The following is an 18,285-nucleotide window of genomic DNA, read 5'->3' on the forward strand; positions in this document are numbered from 1 at the left end:
ACAGCATGTGCTGTCCTTTGAGCTTTTGATCTTAGCCATTCTCATGGCTATAAGGTGGAATCTCAAAGTCATTTTGATTTGCATTTCCCTGATGACTAAGGATGTTAAACATTTCTTTAGGTGCTTCTTGGCCATTCAAGATTCTTCTGCTGAGAATTCTCTGTTTAGCTCTGTATCCCATTTTTTTTTTTTAAAGAAACTGAGGAAACTTTAATGCAATGGTCAGAATTGCCCCTTCTAACCCAAGTGCTCTGGGTATTTATTCTAGGCTACCTAAACACCAAGCTTGATAACAACAGGGGCTTAAGTGCTCTGATGCTCAGAGAGAGTCACAAAACCAAGCTTTAGTTTACTCAATAGGATGAACTACAGGAGCTACAGACGGAGCTCTTCAGATACTGAGCAGCTAGCTCATCCTTAACTCCTCAGCATGTGGCTTAGGTGGTATATATATATATAATATATGATATTTTCTTTATTTACATTTCAAATGTTATCCCCTTTCCTAGTGTTCCCTCCGAAAATCCCCCCCCCCACAGCCGGCTCCCCAACCCACCCCCACCCATTCTCAGTCACCAGACAAAAGTAATTATTTCAATTTTGAAGTAATTGTTGAGATGTTTTGTGTACTAATATATGGTTTGTTTTTTAAATAATATTTTATTATTTTTTAAGAATCTTATACTATGCATTTTATTATATTTACCACCCAGCTCCTCCCAGATCTACCTCCATCTCCTACCCACCAACTTCCTGTTCTCTCTCCATCTCTCTTTTTCTGTCTCTATTTCTGCCTATCTCTGTCTTTCCTTCTCTCCCTCTAGTATTTTATTTATTCTGGAAAAGGTTCAGTGGAGAAGAATAAATTCTTCTCCAGTGTTTTGATGAAATGGTCTGTAGATGTCTGTTAAGCCCATTTGATGTATGGTGTTGGCTGAGTCACACATCTCTGTATTTTTTGTTAGAATGACCTGTCAGTTGGTGAGAGTGAATATTGAAGTTGCCCCTCTTCCTGTGCTAGGGTTAATTTGTGTCGTCTTGTTATTTTATGAAGTTGGGTGGACCTATAATTGGGGCATACATATTTTCTGCTTTTTGATCCAGTCTAGCAATCTGTGCCTTTTGAATGGGGAAATGAGATCATTAGTTATTCAGCATTATAACTGTTATATATTGATTCTTGAAATTTTGTTGATTTTGTAGTGTTTCTCCTCTACTCCCTTTTCCTCTCTTGCTTAACTATTATTCTATGTGGTTTATTCTTTTCTGTGGCCTCATGGGTTTTTTTTTTTTTTTTCATTCCTTCAAATATTTTCTGTCGCACTGACTTAGTGGTCATGAATTCTTTTAGACTATTTTTATCATGGAAAGCTTTTATTTTTCTTTCAATTATGACAGTAACTTTTTTGATTTCACAGTTGGGGTTTGCAGTTGTCTTGTAGAACTTGAAATACCCACTCCCAGGCTTCCTGGCTTTTAAAGTTTCAGTTGATTAATTTGCTGTTATTCTGATGGGCCTGCTTTTCTATGTGATTCGATGTTTGTCTGTTGCTGCTCACAATAATTTTCCAGTGTATTTTGTGTTTTAATTATAACATGGAGTAGGTTGGGGTCCTTCTCTGATCATGTCTGATTGGTGTCTTAAATGTCTCCTTTGTCTAGATTGCCATCTCTTTTTCCTTTCTTTTTTTTTTAGATTTATTTATTTATTTATTTATTTATTTATTTATTTATTTATTTAATGTAAGTACACTGCAGCTGACTTCAGACACTCCAGAAAAGGTCGCCAGATCTTGTTACAGGTGGTTGTGAGCCACCATATGGTTGCTGGGATTTGAACTCATGACCTTCGGAAGAGCAGTCAGTGCTCTTATCCGCTGAGCCATCTCTCCAGCCCCATCTCTTTTTCTAACTCTGGGAAGTTTTCTGTTATAATTATTTTAAAAAATGTTTTCCATATCTTTAGGCTCAGTGAGATATCTCAGTGCATAAAGGTTCCTGCTGCCAAACTTGATGACCTGGCCTCAATCTTGGAGAGACAAATGATAGAAGGAATAAACCAATTCCCAAAAGCTGTCCTCTGGCCACCATGCATGCCTTGTGGGTGACACTCTGTCTTTCTTTTATTTCATTCTAAAAAAATAAAATTAAAAATGTTTCTTCTTTTCCTTCTATGCTTATTATCTGAAAATTTGGTCTTTCCAAAGTGGCATATATACCTTATAGTATAAGTTAATTCAACTGCCTTTGGAAGCATTTTTTCATAGTTTTTTAAGAAAGAATTTTAAAATTATTATCACTCTGGCTCTAAGTATATACTCCAGAGAAATGAAAACATTTCCCTATAAAAATGTTTGTCTGGGTTATCATATCTGGATTGTTTATAGTATCTCCCAAAGTAGAAACAGTTCTCATGCCCATCAGCCAGTGAACAGATAAAATGTGCTCTATTCAGAAGGCAGAGTGCTGGGGCATGCTACAAAAGGAATGAGCTTTGGAAAGAGTCAGCTGTCAAACAAGCTAGTCACAGGCGGTCATACATTATGCAATCAGATTATATGCAATGTCAAAACTAGGGAATTCTGTCAAGACAGGCTGGCTAGGGAGTAGAGTGGCTGGGAAAGTGTGGTAACCATTCTAATGCACAATTCTGGGTACACTGAAAGCCACGGGAACACACTTTCAATAGGAGAATGATCACATCGGGGAACAGGGAGGCTGTTTTTAAAAAGGAAGAACAAAGACATGTTGTTTTTTCTTCTTCTTTGGTCATGTTTTTGTTTGTTTGTTTGTTTTTTTTTTTTTTTTTTTTTGGTTTTTCGAGACAGGGTTTCTCTGTATAGCCCTGGCTGTCCTGGAACTCACTTTGTAGACCAGGCTGGCCNCTTTGTAGACCAGGCTGGCCTCGAACTCAGAAATTCGCCTGCCTCTGCCTCCCGAGTGCTAGGATTAAAGGCGTGAGCCACCACGGCCCAGCTTATCCTTTTTGATATTGTAAATGAGACTAGTTTTAAAATCTCTTTCTGGTTGTTCATTACTATCGTACAGAGGCACAAGCAATTCTTCGCTCATTTATTTATTATGATTATGATTATTAGCTTTTGATTTTTTTTTTTTGAGACAGAATTTCTCTGTGTAGCCCTGGTTGTACTGGAATTCAGGCTGGTTTCTGCCTCCCAACTGGAGTTAAGGGTGTGCATGCTCCTGCCTCCCTAATTCATTTATTTTTTAATTCTGTATTAATTCTTTGTGCGTTTCAACATGTACCCCAATCCCACTCATCTCCCACTCCCCTCACACTTGCCCCTCTACCCTTGCAACCTCCCACCAACAGAAAAAAATCTCAATATGGAAGCCGCAGTGTGTCACACAGTATACCCTTTTGTCCACACTTCTCTGCTTGCAGATGTTCATGTCAATGACTCCTTCATCTGATACGAGGCCTCTCATTTTTGCTACTCTTATCATTACTGGAGCCTCACTGAGACGCCTCTTGGATATCCAAGAGGATATAGAATATATAGCCTATATCATGGGGATTCTGTAGTTGTGGATCTGTAGGACCAGCCCCTACATGCACTCCAGCAGTTCATCAATGGGATAGATGTTGGGGTGGACTGATTCAAGCCCTGGATCTGGCCTGAGAGGAATCTGAGTTGGTCAGCCTGCTGGCTCTTGTGCGTTCACATCCACAGAGCCAGTTCACCAGCAACCCCTGCAACCAGGACCAGCCAGCTCTATTCTGTTGCCCATGTGAGGTGCAGGGCTCACTCTCCTGATTGTTGCAGCTGTTGAGGGTTATGGCCAAGTCTATTCTCATGACCATGGGACCAGGTCGCCCACCTGCCATAGATGGTGAGGGACAAGGGAGGGGAGAAGGGCACCTTTCCCTCTGCCACTGCCCAATAGGCAAGAGCCCAAGAGCCTTTGCAGGCTGGCTCACCTGTAACCACCACATCCAAGGCTAGTTTTCTTTGTTGCCCAGGCGAGGTACAGGGCCCTCTCTCCTGAGTGCTATAGTGCATGAAGGACAAGGTCAGCTCTTCTGCTTTCATGATGCCAGGGCCAGGTCTTCCACCTGCTACAATTGGTGGGGGCCAAGGGGAGAGGACAGTATCTCTCCTTTGTCTATACCACTGCATGGGAGGCAAGTGGTAGGGCCAGCTCTCCCATGCCCAAATCCTTGGGGCTAGCACACCCACAATGTGCAGAGCCTGCTCTCCTGAGTACTGAAGCTGGCTATGGGCAGAGTCAGCTCTCCTGCTCTCATACGCTCAGGGTCAGCTCTCCCATGATGCCCAGGTGAGGGGTGGGGCCAGTTCTGCACAGCCCTCAGACATCAGCATGTCCCTGAGTGACAGAACAGACCGGAGACATCTGCCTGGCCTTCGAGGGTAACAGTCCTGCTGCTGCAGGGCCACAGACACAGATGTGGCTCCTAGTGGCAGCACAGGCCAGGACCCTACCATGATCCCAGGTGGCATCACTGGCTACTCACATCAGCTGTTCCTCACTACCCTCCAGTTCTGCCTCTTCATTATGCACACATCCTTCTGTTTCTCTTTCTCTTCCATCTCTCCACCACTTACGTGCTCTTCTCAGTGGTGCCTGGGGTCTCCGAGTGTCTGGGATCTTCCCAGGAGTGGTCTCATGGAACTAACCTGGTGGTCATCTTGGGCTCTATCCTTGTCCAGCCCACCCACCCAAGTGGCCCTTTTTGATGATGGTTGTCTTGGGCTCATGGCCACCTGGGGCTGGAGGTCCAGGAAGGATGCTTCTAGTCTCCAGCTTGCTCCCCTTCCTTGAAGTTCATCTGGGTCTGCCTGGCACTGGACTGCTAGTTGTCTTCGGCTCACTTTTTCGGGGGATTTTAGTCTACCAATCATTTATAGGTCAGTGATTACAGGTCAAAACACTGAGCATAGACATAGCCTCTCTCCCCTCTGCCACCTATTGACGTACATGTGACACAGCAGCCACACCTGCAATGCCTCTGGGGCAGGTCATTTATTTTTTAAATAGGTGCTTTTAGGATAATTTCCATGACAATCATAAATTAATACTATTCACCACAAAAAGAACAGAGAGATGGGAAATAGCTCTGTAGGTAGAAGGCTTAGCATCCATGAGGTACTAGGTTAAAACAATGGCAGTATATAACCATCTTTGGGGGCTCACACCAGTAATTCCAGCATTCAGAAGGCTGAATTTGAGGCTAGACTGGGCAACAAAGTAACCTCCAGGTCATTCTAAGTAACAGACAGAGCTTATCTAAAAAACAAAACAAAACAAAACAAAACAAAACAAAACAAAACAAAACAAAACAAACAGACAACTTCAATAAAACCCCACTGCCTACCACCACCAAAAACCCCCCAAAAAACCCAAATAAGTAAATAATGAAACATATGTAATAAACACACTGAATAAGTCACTTTAATATCTCCCTGACTCAGTTTACCTTGTAAATTAGCCATTTCTATGTTACTATAATAACCATCACATTCTGAACCAACTGATCTACTTGGACCATGTTGGGTATTTATGTTGTTTTATTTTGGCAGAATAAAGCGGCTTTTGGTGACTATTTCATTAGTTAAAGTTAGTGCTTTACAGACAGATTTCTGAGTACTATGTACTGAGTACTAAATACAAAACCTTTTTAGGGATCTTGTAAATTTTGTTTTGTTTTGTCGAGGTGGGACCTTGCAATATAGTTAGGCTGGTCTTGAACTCTTGGCCTCCCTCCCTCAGCCTCCTGAGTACTAAAACTTATAGGGTTCTTGACATACTGCCAAGCTGCAGTTGGTTTTCAAAAAGTTGTAGTGACTTAGCCACATGGGGAAGATCCTGTTTTACCACAACTTCATCAACACAGAGAAATATGTGCAGAGTCTTTTAAAATACCTTATTTTTAATGTGCAAATCTCCAAGCACTTGAGAGATGACATTTTCCTGTGATTCTTGTCTCTTAAATGCATTTTCTTTATTTTTTATCCACTTTTAAAAACTTTTCTTTACTCTCTTTTTTTGGGCAAGCTGAGTTTTCATTTCCATTTTTCTGTTGTTACATTCTAACAAAACACTTTTCTCAGTCCACGGGCTGTGTTTTATTTATATTTTGATGTTCAGAAATCCTCTCCACTGTGTAATTAATTCTGGCAATCTCTTCTATAGCTTTTCCATTGCTTTCATACTTTGAAATCTTTTCTCTCTCCAACTTCATAATAACCTTTCATTCTGTTTTCTTCCAGTGTTACATATGGCCTCTAGTCCATCTGGAAATGATTTTGGTATGTGGTATGTAAAGTATTTATTGAAAAAAATACTTTTAGTAAAACTGATGTGCTAGGCTAGACTCTTTGAAAACAGGAAGCATGTTTTATTCACTCTTGGGGTTCCTTGGCTTTCCCAGACAGAAACATGATCAGCCAGCCTCTGCTTCCTTAGGTTCTATTTAGGAACAATGGCTCTCACAGTCTGTAGTGTGGAAGAGACAGTACCCATGACAATCTACATGGGTGGTGTCCCTACATCTCCCCACTAGTTCTTGGGGACACTTTCTACCCTAGGTCTCTGCAGACTCAGGAAAACACTTCTGTAATCCCTGGAGACTTCCTGGCTCTGGCCAGCAGCACCTCCTGGTGCCTCCTTTCCTTTGTCTGGGTTAATATGCCACATGGGAAAATTGCTCCCCACTTGAAGAGCACCTCCCTGGTTCAAGAGAAACCATTTTCTGGTTTCTTTTTTTTTCAAATGTCTGTCTGTCTGTCTGTCTGTCTGTCTGTCTGTCTGTCTGTCTGTCTTCTTGATATGGTGTAGAGGAACTATTGTGGGTGGGGCATTCAGCCTGAATCTTTAGTGGCCAATGCTACGCATGGTTTTTCTGCTCCCACACCAATGTCTGGAGTACCAACTGAGCCCTGACTGAGAGTTTAAAGCAAGGTCCATAAAATATGCTAAAATTGAATTTATTAGACAAGAAAGACTCTATGAAATCTTCAGAGACCAGAGACTTTAAAGAATCTAGTAGTTCTTTAATAGTATTTGAACCTAATTAAAGGCAAGAAAGGATAGTGCTGCTTTAGGAAATACATTGTTGACTAAATTTGAAACTTTCTCTAACATTCCAGAAAGATGCTAACAAGTATGAGCCAAAGCATGACTACCAAGAAAGCCAAGAGAAACCCGGGAATAACATTCTTACTGCATAGCCAAGACCCAGTTCAACTGACTGGGTGTACAGAATAGCCCTGGTGAGGAATTATTATGGCTAAAATCACAATAGCTGCAAGTCATAAGTAATTATGGAAAATAAACTGAAGTGAATCATTAATGATGGCTGCAGGATCTACTAAGTCACCCCTTTGCCACAGCATTTAAACAATATGAGAAAACACGTACATGATTTATTCTTCAGAGGGTTCTATGGCAGGACTCCCCAGTTCTCTGGGACCTAAGTCTTCCTCAGCATTTGACAAATGTTTTCTTGGACTGCTGTACAGCATGTTCTCCTGTACGTCACTGTTCCTGAAAGCAGGAAAATCTACCTCCAATTCTAAATCAAGGAAGTGCCACTCTTTGGCCTCTTGGAAGAGCACAAGCTTCTAGTCCTGTCACCCATGTTCTCTGCCCCCCTGCCTTTCTCTTTAAATGTCTTCTGCATGCCCTCTCCTGTCCCATAGACCCTTAGCTTTCCCTCTTTGTAATCGAATTCCTTGCTCCGTAGTATGCTCCATTTTTTTTTTTTTTTTACTTTCCCCAGCTTCCTTTAGTTTCTTTTCTTTAGAAGAAAGTGTGGGCTTTTTCATCTTTTAGGCTTTCCTGTAGGAGGGAGTCTGTTCCACGTTAGTAGTATGTGTGTGTACAAAGAGTGGTTATCAGCACAGTGATGCACACACACCAAGGCAATGGAGAAGAATGCTGTTTGTCTCTGTGGTGTCATCTGTTTCTTAAAACTCATATTTAAGTATGACATGGTGACAATCTCAACACCAGGAAGCCTGAGACAGGAGGATTGTGAATTAAAGGCCAGCTCGGGACCATCAAGATGGCTCAGTGGGTATTTGTTGCCAATCCCAAAGCCTTGAGTTTGCTCCCCAGAACCCACATAGTAGAAATAGAAAACTGACTCCTGCAAGTTATCTGCTGCTCTGCATGCATGTGCCATGGTATGCATGTGGAAACACACACACACACACACACACACACACACACACACACACACACATTAAATAAATGAATTTTTTTTTTTTAAGAAAAAGGAGGTAGCATAGGTTACATAAAGAGACGACAAAACACTATTTCATAGTTGAGAATTAGAGTTAGAGTTATTGTGTTGAAATACATTCCTAAGGCACACCTATGCTTCTGGTTTTGTTTTGTTTGTTTTAAATTTACTTTAAAATGCCATCAGTTACACGTAAATACCAGAATCAGTAGAGCATCCGATTCTAGCATGCACACCAGTGCTGCGGCCGCAGCATTCCCTATGCTGGTCGGTGGCTTTGGTGTCTCAGGTTACCTCCAAGCAACACACTGAAATGAATATCTTCTGACATTTTTGGCTATAATCTAGTGTCTTCTTTCTTTCAAAAGGGAGGAATTTTCCTCATTCCTAAGCAAGGTACCATATATCTGTAATACTAACATTTGGGAGGCTGAGGCAGGAAGATTACAAGTTTGAAACAAGTGTTTTTAGTTTGTTGGCTGGTTTGGTTTTTAAAGATTTATGTATTTTTATTTCATGTGTATATATGTTTTGCCTGCTTCTATATCTGTGTCCTATATGTGTGCAGTGCCTGTGGAGGTCAGAAAAGAACATTGGATACCCTGAAACTGGAGTTACAGACCGTTGTGAACTCCCATGTAGGTGCTGGAAATCAAACCAGGTACTTCTGGAAGAGCAGCCAGTGCTTTAATCACTGACCCATCTTCCCTAGCTCTCTCCAGACAAGTTTTGAACCAGCAATAGGCTGTCTCAAAAGTTAAATTTTTTTCCTGCTCCTATTTGCAGGAAATCACAACTGCACGGTGTTGCTTGAGTCTATGAGCCTGTGTTGAATGGTAGCATTTATTACTCCGTCTTTGCTTTGTTTCTCAATGTCCAAACCTTTTGTTTCTCCTAATGGCTTTATTTTCTTTTACTTATCTTTTTATTTTGGTTTTTCGAGACAGGGTTTCTCTGTATAGCCCTGGCTGTCCTGGAACTCACTTTGTAGACCAGGCTGGCCTCAAACTCAGAAATCCGCCTGCCTCTGCCTCCCAAGTGCTGGGATTAAAGGCGTGCGCCACCACCGCCTGGGTCTTTTACTTATCTTAAATTATACCCAGAGTGTCTGTGAAAATGTTCTCTCAGTTCACTCAGATCTAAAGGTTCCTTCTTTTCACCCTGCTTTGACCTCTTCTCTGCTGCTCCAATGCATGATGGACAGCCTCATGTTTCCTTCTGGTGTTTTCTTCTGTCTTGGTTCATGCTCTTGTGATGGAAGAATATCTTATGGAGTAGTTTCTTTTTTTTTTCCTAATCTCATAGTAACTGCACTTATGTTTCAGAACTTTTTTTTATTTTTAATATTTTTTATTATGTATTTTCCTCAATTACATTTCCAATGCTATCCCAAAAGTCCCCCATACCCCCCCCCCCATGGAGTAGTTTCCTAAGTAAGGATGTATATGAGTACATTTTTGAGATGCTGTACATCTGGAAAGGTTGTTAGTTAACCTGCAAAGGTCACAAGGCACAGAGTTCTAAGTTGGACATGAAGAGTAACGTATTTCCTCAGAGTTCTGATGCAGTAGCCGCAATGGCCTTTTAGCATCTTTATCTTTGTCAGCTGACTTGTTTTGCTTTGGACCTTAGGACCTAATTTTGGGGCTTTGTCATTGTTTCCACTATTTTTACATGTTATGATGATAGGCTGATTTAGTTTGGATATGGCTCGTGTCTTCTGACAGCCTGTTGGGATTTCAGGCATGGTTTTGAGGAGGTACTCCTAGGAGCTTATAGAAACTCCGAGTCCTGAAGACTGCTAGGAGTTCCTTAGGCTGTTTGGGAAGGACGGACTGTGAGACCTCAGCCTCTCTCTTGACTTCCTATCTGATGCTGTAAGCGCTCCCACACATGAATGTTGTTAAGGATATATATTTGGTAACACATGCTTGCATATAAACATGTGGAAAATGATTTTATGATCAGGATGATATGAATGAAAGGATTAAGTGCCCACTAGGATTATTTTTCACATGTCTCTTCTGTTTCACTTATAGTAAGTGGCTTAATATTTGTACCAAGAAATTTGCCTTATTTTCATGTGAATCAGATATATTTTTTAAGCACTTGAAACAATGAAGTTAAAGATTGTTGTCTTTTTTTTTTTTTTTTTTTTTCTGCCATGACCACCATCCGAGGTGGAAGAATATGGTAGTTAGGGACATGAGTTATGTGCCCATCTTTTGTCTGTGTGACCCTGGTCAAGTTATCCTCACTAGGTCTCAGTATCCTGATATTTAAAAACAACAACAACAACAAACAATGATAGTAAACAGGTAGTATGAGTATTTACTTATGTAAACACAGTTTTTGGCATATAATAATACATTTCAGACATGCTGGGGGGGGGAATGAGGATTTGCTTGAAGGGTAAAGAAGGTGATTGCAGATTAAGGAGTGAGGGAGAGGACAGTACAGCAACAGTGGCTAAGCAGGACAGATGTCTCTGTCTCTTTCTCCTTCAGCTGCTGGGGATGAACAGCTTGAAACCCGAGGGAGGAGTCAGAGATGGTGCTGCTGGCCTGTTTCAGAGAATCTGCTGGCCAGAGGAGAAGGAGGAGGCAGAGGAGGAGGAGGAAGTGGAGGAGGAAGAGGGAGGGGGGAGGAGGAGGAGGAAGAAAAGGAGGAGGAGGAGGAAGAGGAGGAGGTGGAAGAGGAGGAGGAGGAGGAGGGGGGAGGAGGAGGAAGAAGAAGAAAAGGAGGAGGAGAAGGAGGAGGAGGAAGAAAAGGAGGAGGAGGAGGAGGAGGGCAATGGCAACAGGGCAGGTGTATTGAGACTGTTTTCAGACAAGCTTTCACAAATAGGTCTTTGACTGTGTAAATACTTTTTACAGTTAAACGATATTTTTTTAAATTAGGAGATATGGTTCGTTTCTCAGATTACCATAGAAGATATACAATGAACAGTCTCGTCCTACCTTTTTCTAGTTTTCTTCTGGAGTTTCTATGCAAATGTAAACAAATAGGGCAGTTGCCTTTTCTCTTTCCTTCATAAAAGCAAGCATGCTAACTGTAATCATTAGCCTTCTACCTTGCTTTTACTTGAAAATATGAAGGCTTCCCTGGAAAGTAAAAGCATATTCATTTTGGTCAGTGCATAGGGTTTTATGATAGGCTAGATCATGGCCCGTTCTTTTTGAGAGATTCTTCACTTTCCACTGCTCTGAAGGGTGCAAGAGATGAATTTGGTTCTATGTGATATGTAACAGCTAAAACACCCAGAAACAGAATTACTGGGCCACTGAAGAAGGATCTTGTGACTGTAAATATATATGCTTCTAGATCGTTTTCCCTGGAATTTCTGCCCATCTCTGATTGAACTAGTAATATCTGACAGAACCCAACTTATTGATTCCTGCCCCCCCCCCCGCCATGTGCTTATGTTCTTCTTGTACTTGAAAATACCAATTCTTTTGTTGTTCATGTTCGTTGGGTTTTTTTTTTTTTTCTTGTTTGTTGTTAGTTTCTTTAGAAAGATGTTACCACTCTGTTTTAAAGGACTTCATACCTGCCTTCTGGGGCTTCTTATGATTTCATACTTTAACTCTTTTTTAAAAAGATTTATTATATATATATATATGAGTATACCATTGCTCTCTTCAGATACACCAGAAGTGGGCATCAGACCCCATTACAGATGATTGTGAGCCACCATGTGGTTGCTGGGAATTGAACTCAGGACCTCTGGAAGAACAGTCAGTGCTCTTAACTGCTCAACCGTCTCTCCAGCCCCCACATTTTAAGTCTGATCTTTGAGAATGTATCCTGACTATGTAGTGTGAGATCTAGATGCATTTTTCTGTTCCAGTTGGCTACAGAGGTGTCGCTCTGGCCCCACTCAGTCTGGTCTACAGATGTCTTAAGACAATTTCATTAAAAAGCTAGTCTTTTTCTTTACTGTCTTCAAGCACCATGTTTATCATATTCAGAATACCTGTGTATGTGTGTGTGTATATGTTGTGTGTGTGTGTATGTGTGTATCTGTTTGTTTTTATTTTTTGATATCTTCTTTTGTTTTTTTTTGTTTTGTTTTATTTTTATTTATTTATTTTTTTGAGACAAGGTTTCTCTGTGTAGCCCAGGCTGTCCTGGAACTCACTCTGTAGACTAGGCTGGCCTTAAACTCCCAGAAATCAGCCTGCTTCCTCAGGGATTAAAGCTGTGTACCACTATGGCCAGCTTAGTCCTGCTTCTTACTTGGTACTTTCATGGCTCAGGTTTTATAGTATGTCCTCATATCTGATAGAAACAGCTACCCTCTGACTGCTTGCTGCTTTATGAAATTTTCTGGCTTTTTTTAAAAAATTTCACCCTCTCCCAGATACACATCCTAAAAACAGAATCTGCAAACAGAATTTGTTTCTCCTTGTTAGAGTTGCAGATTTTCTTCCTTTTGAGTACTATTGATCAATCAAAATCCTACCACAGCATAGTGGGCAGTCTATTGCTTCTAAATTTGGTGAGAATGACTTTCATGATTTCTGGTAAGATGATTGCTGTTATGCTGATATTTGTGTGTGAATTTTTTATGGGTATGAGTATTTTGCCTCTATGTGTGTCTGTGCATAATATGTATGTATGGTGTCTACAGAAGCCAAAAGAGTAGATCAAATCCTTTAGAACTGGAGTTATTGATAGCAGTAAGCTGAATGTGGTGCTGGAAATCTAACCTAGAACTCCTGGAAGAACAGCCAATGTTCTTAACTGCTGCACCATCTCCCAAAGCCCTGTGTATGACATTTAAATATCTGGAAATCTAAAAGATGCACAGGTAAATATTTTACGGTTGTAAAGACAATACAGATGATTATTGTGTATCTTCTGTTTAGAGTTCATGAATGCTAGCATCCTATCTCATCATGAAATACCTAATAATACTAAGAAATGAACATTGGTTATAAGTATGTGTTGAATCAGGTTAATGGAAAATTCATTCATTCTTCTTTTGAGTCTCATTTGTAAGAATTGCATTGTCTTGAGAGGGTTGCAGCCAGTGAAAATGTGGAAGTGGTTGCTGGTTTGTAGTACTATTAACTGCTGTGGGGCTAAACCCTGCAAAGTGGATTGTGGGGTGGGCAAGATGTATGTGTATACACACAGATTTTCTGGAGCTGAAGTGCCCCACTTTTTATCTCTCATTTTTTAGGCATCAGTAACAACCCAGGACCATGGCAATTGAGGCAAATGAAAGGTAATGGATCTGTCAACACATGGAGATGCCCTAGAGAACCAGTTCTACAGGCTCTTTAGCTAGTGGGAAATCACTTGGATTTAGAAACAGGATCAGATGAAGAAGGTGAACTGGGACTCATCAAAGAAAGGGGACACCAGAAAGTTCTCAGAGCTAAGGAACAAACTTCATAAAACTGGGAAGGAAAGCTATCTGAGGAAAGAAATAGGATTTTGATTCTGCTGTAATTTTTTGCAAACTATTTGTCTGTCTGTTTACCTAAGACTTAAACATGCTTTCTACATTCTATCAATTTCAGTACATTGACTGTCTGATATTTACATTCTGGCATTCTTCACTGACTGACCTACCACATTGACAGACATCTTTACTAGTTTTTCTGTGGCCATTGTGTCTGTGAGCCATCTCTCCAGCCCCTCATTCTTCTTTTTTCTCTTTTAAAATAATCTTAATTAGGTTTCAGTATAAATTTCTTTAAAGAAATGGAAGTTTTTGGAATTATTTAAATAGCAAAGATCAATCAGCCTTTAGAAAAAGCTAGTGGCACTTGTGGCTTCGTGTCTTATGGGAAAAATAGGCCAGATGCTGAATATCTTTATTTCATCCACACAAACTCTGTTTGTATTTTGTGGTCATTGGGACTAGTTTGGGTATATTGCCTATGGTCTTATAGGTGTTGAGTTTTATTTCCAAAGTTATGCAAACAGTATTTTTCTTAATAAAAAAAAATCTTGTTTTGATCTGTAGTCTCCACTTTTGTGACTATTCCTCACAGTGGAATATATATTGATTTTTATTTAACAATCTTATTTGTTTTGCTTAAAAAAAAACTCATTATGTTTGACATTATTTCCATTTTTTAAAACTCAATTTTTCTTCTTTCTCTCTCTCTCTTTTTGTTTTGTTTTGTTTTGTTTTGTTGTTTTGTTTTGTTTGAGTCAGGGTTTCTCTGTATAGCCCTGGCTGTCCTGTCTTTAGACCAGGTTGGCCTCAAACTCAGAAATTTGCCTGCCTCTGCCTCCCAAGTGCTGAGACTAAAGGCGTGTGCCACCTTGCCCAGCTTTCTGTTTTCTCTCAATGTGACACATTTCATGTTGAGATAAGTTTTAACTCCTTTGTATTTATCTACTAGTAATAACCTGTTTGTACTGTTGGTCTCAAAATTCCTACAGTTTTAATTAGTGGTTTTCTCAGCACATAGTTGCACAATAGTTGTGGCAGTGAGATGGCTCAGTAGGCTTTCCACCAAGGACCAATGGACTTGAGGTCCACTCCAGGAACCTTTATAAAGATAAAAGGAGAGAACTAACTTCTCCAATCTGTCCTCTGATCACTACCCCAGTGCAATGGCTTACACATACTCACACACAACACACAATGAATGAATGGAAGGGAGGGAAGCAGGAGGGTGAGAGAGAGTGGGTAGGCTTTGGGCTGATGAGATAGCTCAGAGGGTAATGACATTTACTGCCAACTCTGAGGACCTGAGTTCAATTCCTGGAACCAATAATATGGAAAGGAGAGAACCAACTTCCACATATTGTTCTTTGACCTCTACAGGATGCATGTTCAACCCTGTTCCAAATCAATATAAAATATTTTAAAAGCTCTGATGTTGGTAAAATTTACCTTTGTTTGTATATTTCTTTTTAGATTTAGGGCACAGGTTCTATTTTTGTAACATTATTTGCCCATTTATAATTATCTTACTGCTGGACATCTATTTGCTACATCAGTTAGCCATGATTATAGTTGGTAGGTTGTGTTGCAATAAATCTCCAACCCACATAAGCCCGGGCAATGAAAACACAACTCAATTAATATGAATACATGCTGTGCAACTAGATCTACTGAGAGAAAGATGAAATTTTAGGACCTACAATTCATGTAAAATATACCAGAAAGTTGTTTGTGAGGCTGAGAAAAAAGAGGAATAGGCCCAGGCATGTCCTAGCAGGCCGGTTGTTAAGGCATTCCTAAGAACAGCTTGATCATAAAGATTGAAAAAAAGAGTACAGGGACAGAACAGGGCTATCTCAGCTGAGTCAACACCATCTGGCCCAGCACCTCCCTCTGCCCGATGACCTCCTGACTCAGTTCAGAGTCATATATTAACCAGATGTTCCAAGCACCCGGCCCTCAGACTTCCTGACACCCAGATCTATACATACACTTTTACGAGCGTATAACTATTCTGTTGAAGTTTAAATTGTCCAATCGTGTGAAACCGCGCCAATTCCTTCCCCAGCCCCAGCCCCTTTTCTATAAAAACCCCTAGTTTTCGAGCCTCGAGGCTGACTACCGCTGTCCCCTATGGGAGATATGTATCGGCTGGGAGCTCCGTCATTAACCTACCTCATGTGTTTGCATCAAGACGGCCTCTCGTGATTCTTTGGGTGCACACTGAATCGGGAATCGAGAGTGTGTGTGTGTGTGTGTGTGTGTGTGTGTGGGGTTCCCCACTAGGCTCTCTCACTACCACTACACTACCATCTTCCCCATAGAAGAGACCCCTTAGAACTTTCAGTTTCTTCAGGCCAGGTGCTTCTGCTCTACTTTCCTTCTTCCTTCTCAGTCATCCTCCCTCCCTCCCTCCCTCCCTCCCTTCCTCCCCCCCCCTCAAAACCTTCAGCTCTACCTTCCCCTCTTTCTCCGTCCAATCACCAGATCTAGTCTTTATTTATAAACTAAGGTGGGAAGAAGGATTACAGGAAATCACCTGAGTGCTGACTCATTCCTTGCTCACAACCCCTCCCAGGAGAACAGAATTAACATTACATACAATTAGTCCCAGGGCTATCTGCAACAAGGTTGTTTCTCTTCCCTGCCACAACTTGACCCAGTCTTCATTTTATTTCTTAATCTTTGTGTTAAATATGCTGAGCCGACTTCTCAAACATGAACATCATCTAACTGGGTCACTATGCGTGGGTCAGCTGAGGCCCTTGCTCAAACTCAGTCAGGATGTTTTCCAAACGCTCAGATTTCCTTCATCTGCTTGCTCCCTTCAAACATGGCATTTCTGCAGGGCTCCTCTAGGAAGCCACAGGTTTGCTTTCTCAGAACAAAGTGGCCTAGGAGGCCTCTGAGCCTCTCTTACACTCTGCCCTGCCCCCAAGGTGAGTCTGTCATGTCCAGGAGCCCTTTCTTCTCTGCCATTGTCTGAGCTCTGTGTTGATGGAACATTTAATACTTTCTTTCTTCCTCTAACATTTGGAAGCTTAGTCTGCCCTCAGAGTTAATCCCCTACACACAGACACACAGACACACACAGACACACAGACACACACAGACACACAAACACACACACATTTGCACTTCCCGAGGGGCTCTGATTCTATGGATATCTATTTTTTCAGGTATCTCTAGGACCTATTAATGGTGGGTCTCTTTCCCTCTTATCCCTACACTCTCCTGTGCAATTAGTCCAGTCTTCAGGTATCACTGAATTCTAGGATTTCTTTATTTCTCATGCACTCATGGCTACAGAATGTACAGAGCTGATTCTTGTCACTTGGAATGGTTTTCAGAAAAAGAAGATATTCTTTTTTTTTTTTTTTTCTTTTTGGTTTTTTGAGACAGGGTTTCTCTGTATAGCCCTGGCTATCCTGGAACTCACTTTGTAGACCAGGTTAGCCTCAAACTCAGAAATCTGCCTGCCTCTGCCTCCCAAGTGCTGGGATTAAAGGCGTATACCACCACACCCGGCAAAAGAAGATATTCTAACCTTAGCAGTGACCAAGTTCCTTTTAGAAGTCAATTCTGGATTTTCATGCCTTTAAAACATACCATTGTTGAGGGTACGTTTTACCTCAGATGACAATCCAAGAATAAGGCATTAATTATAGTTAGAATAATATTTTATCACAGTAGAATGAAACAGGTTGATTGTAATGTATTATATTTTCAATGATCCTATTTAAGGGTTTGCAAACCATAGTTCCTTTTGCTAAAATAAACAGAAGGAACTTTACTTTAATTAGTTTTGTAGTTCTGGAAGCTGGGGCCAAGCACACTCTAGGAGAACATTCTACCTGAGTTATTCTTGGTGAGTGAAGTACAGGTGTACGACAATTTACAGTGGGTTAGGTTCAATAAGGCTATCATAAATTGAAAATATCACTGAAAAATTTCCTGATATACTGACCATCAGCTTCACATAGCCTACTTTATATGGGTTCAGAATACTAACTTGAACTATAGTTGGGTAAAATCATCTATCCTAACAAAATCAATTTAATGATAAAGTATTGACCATCTTTCATATTTATTGAATATAATGTTTCTTAGTGTTCTGGGGGTGGGGAGTAGATCCAGGACCCTCACAAGTTCTTTACCCTCATAAAATGGTACTGTATTTAAATATAACCCATACGTCCTGTTTTCCTTAATTATCTGCCAATTGATTACAATGCCTAGTTTAATGGATGTGCTGTGTGAATATTAGTTACAGTATGCTGTTTTGAGAATAATGATACATTTGTACAAATTAGTACAGTGTTTTCCTGAATATTTTCAGATCTGTGGTCAGATCTCAGCCTGCTGCATCTATAAGCAGAGAACCATGCAGGCACAGTGACTGTGTAGCATGACTGTGACTGGAAGCTGACCCTTACTGTTGCTTCCTAACAATGGGCTTAGGGGTCTAGATAGTTAAGACTACCTACTGATAGTTCAGGAAAAGACCTCAAGTGTAGTTTCTGCTTAATGGCTCAGTCCCTACATTGCCAAGGCCCAAACCGAGATACAATAGCCAGCGACCTATTTCTTGGCCAGTAGCTACATAGATAGTTAGTAACATTCTTTCAATACTACCTGGTCC

The 18,285-nt window shown here is 40.8% G+C and overlaps 1 non-coding gene across 1 annotated transcript; it reads right to left on the reverse strand.

Annotated features, from left to right (window-relative positions):
* Positions 1 to 4,866: 4,866 nt before the first annotated feature.
* Positions 4,867 to 5,003, reverse strand: LOC115031009. Its single transcript, XR_003836601.1, has one exon. It is a non-coding gene; the product is annotated as a small nucleolar RNA SNORA17 (small nucleolar RNA).
* Positions 5,004 to 18,285: the final 13,282 nt, after the last annotated feature.

This window comes from Mus caroli, chromosome 4, assembly GCF_900094665.2.
Source record: "Mus caroli chromosome 4, CAROLI_EIJ_v1.1, whole genome shotgun sequence".
In the NCBI taxonomy this organism is placed as follows: domain Eukaryota; kingdom Metazoa; phylum Chordata; class Mammalia; order Rodentia; family Muridae; genus Mus; species Mus caroli.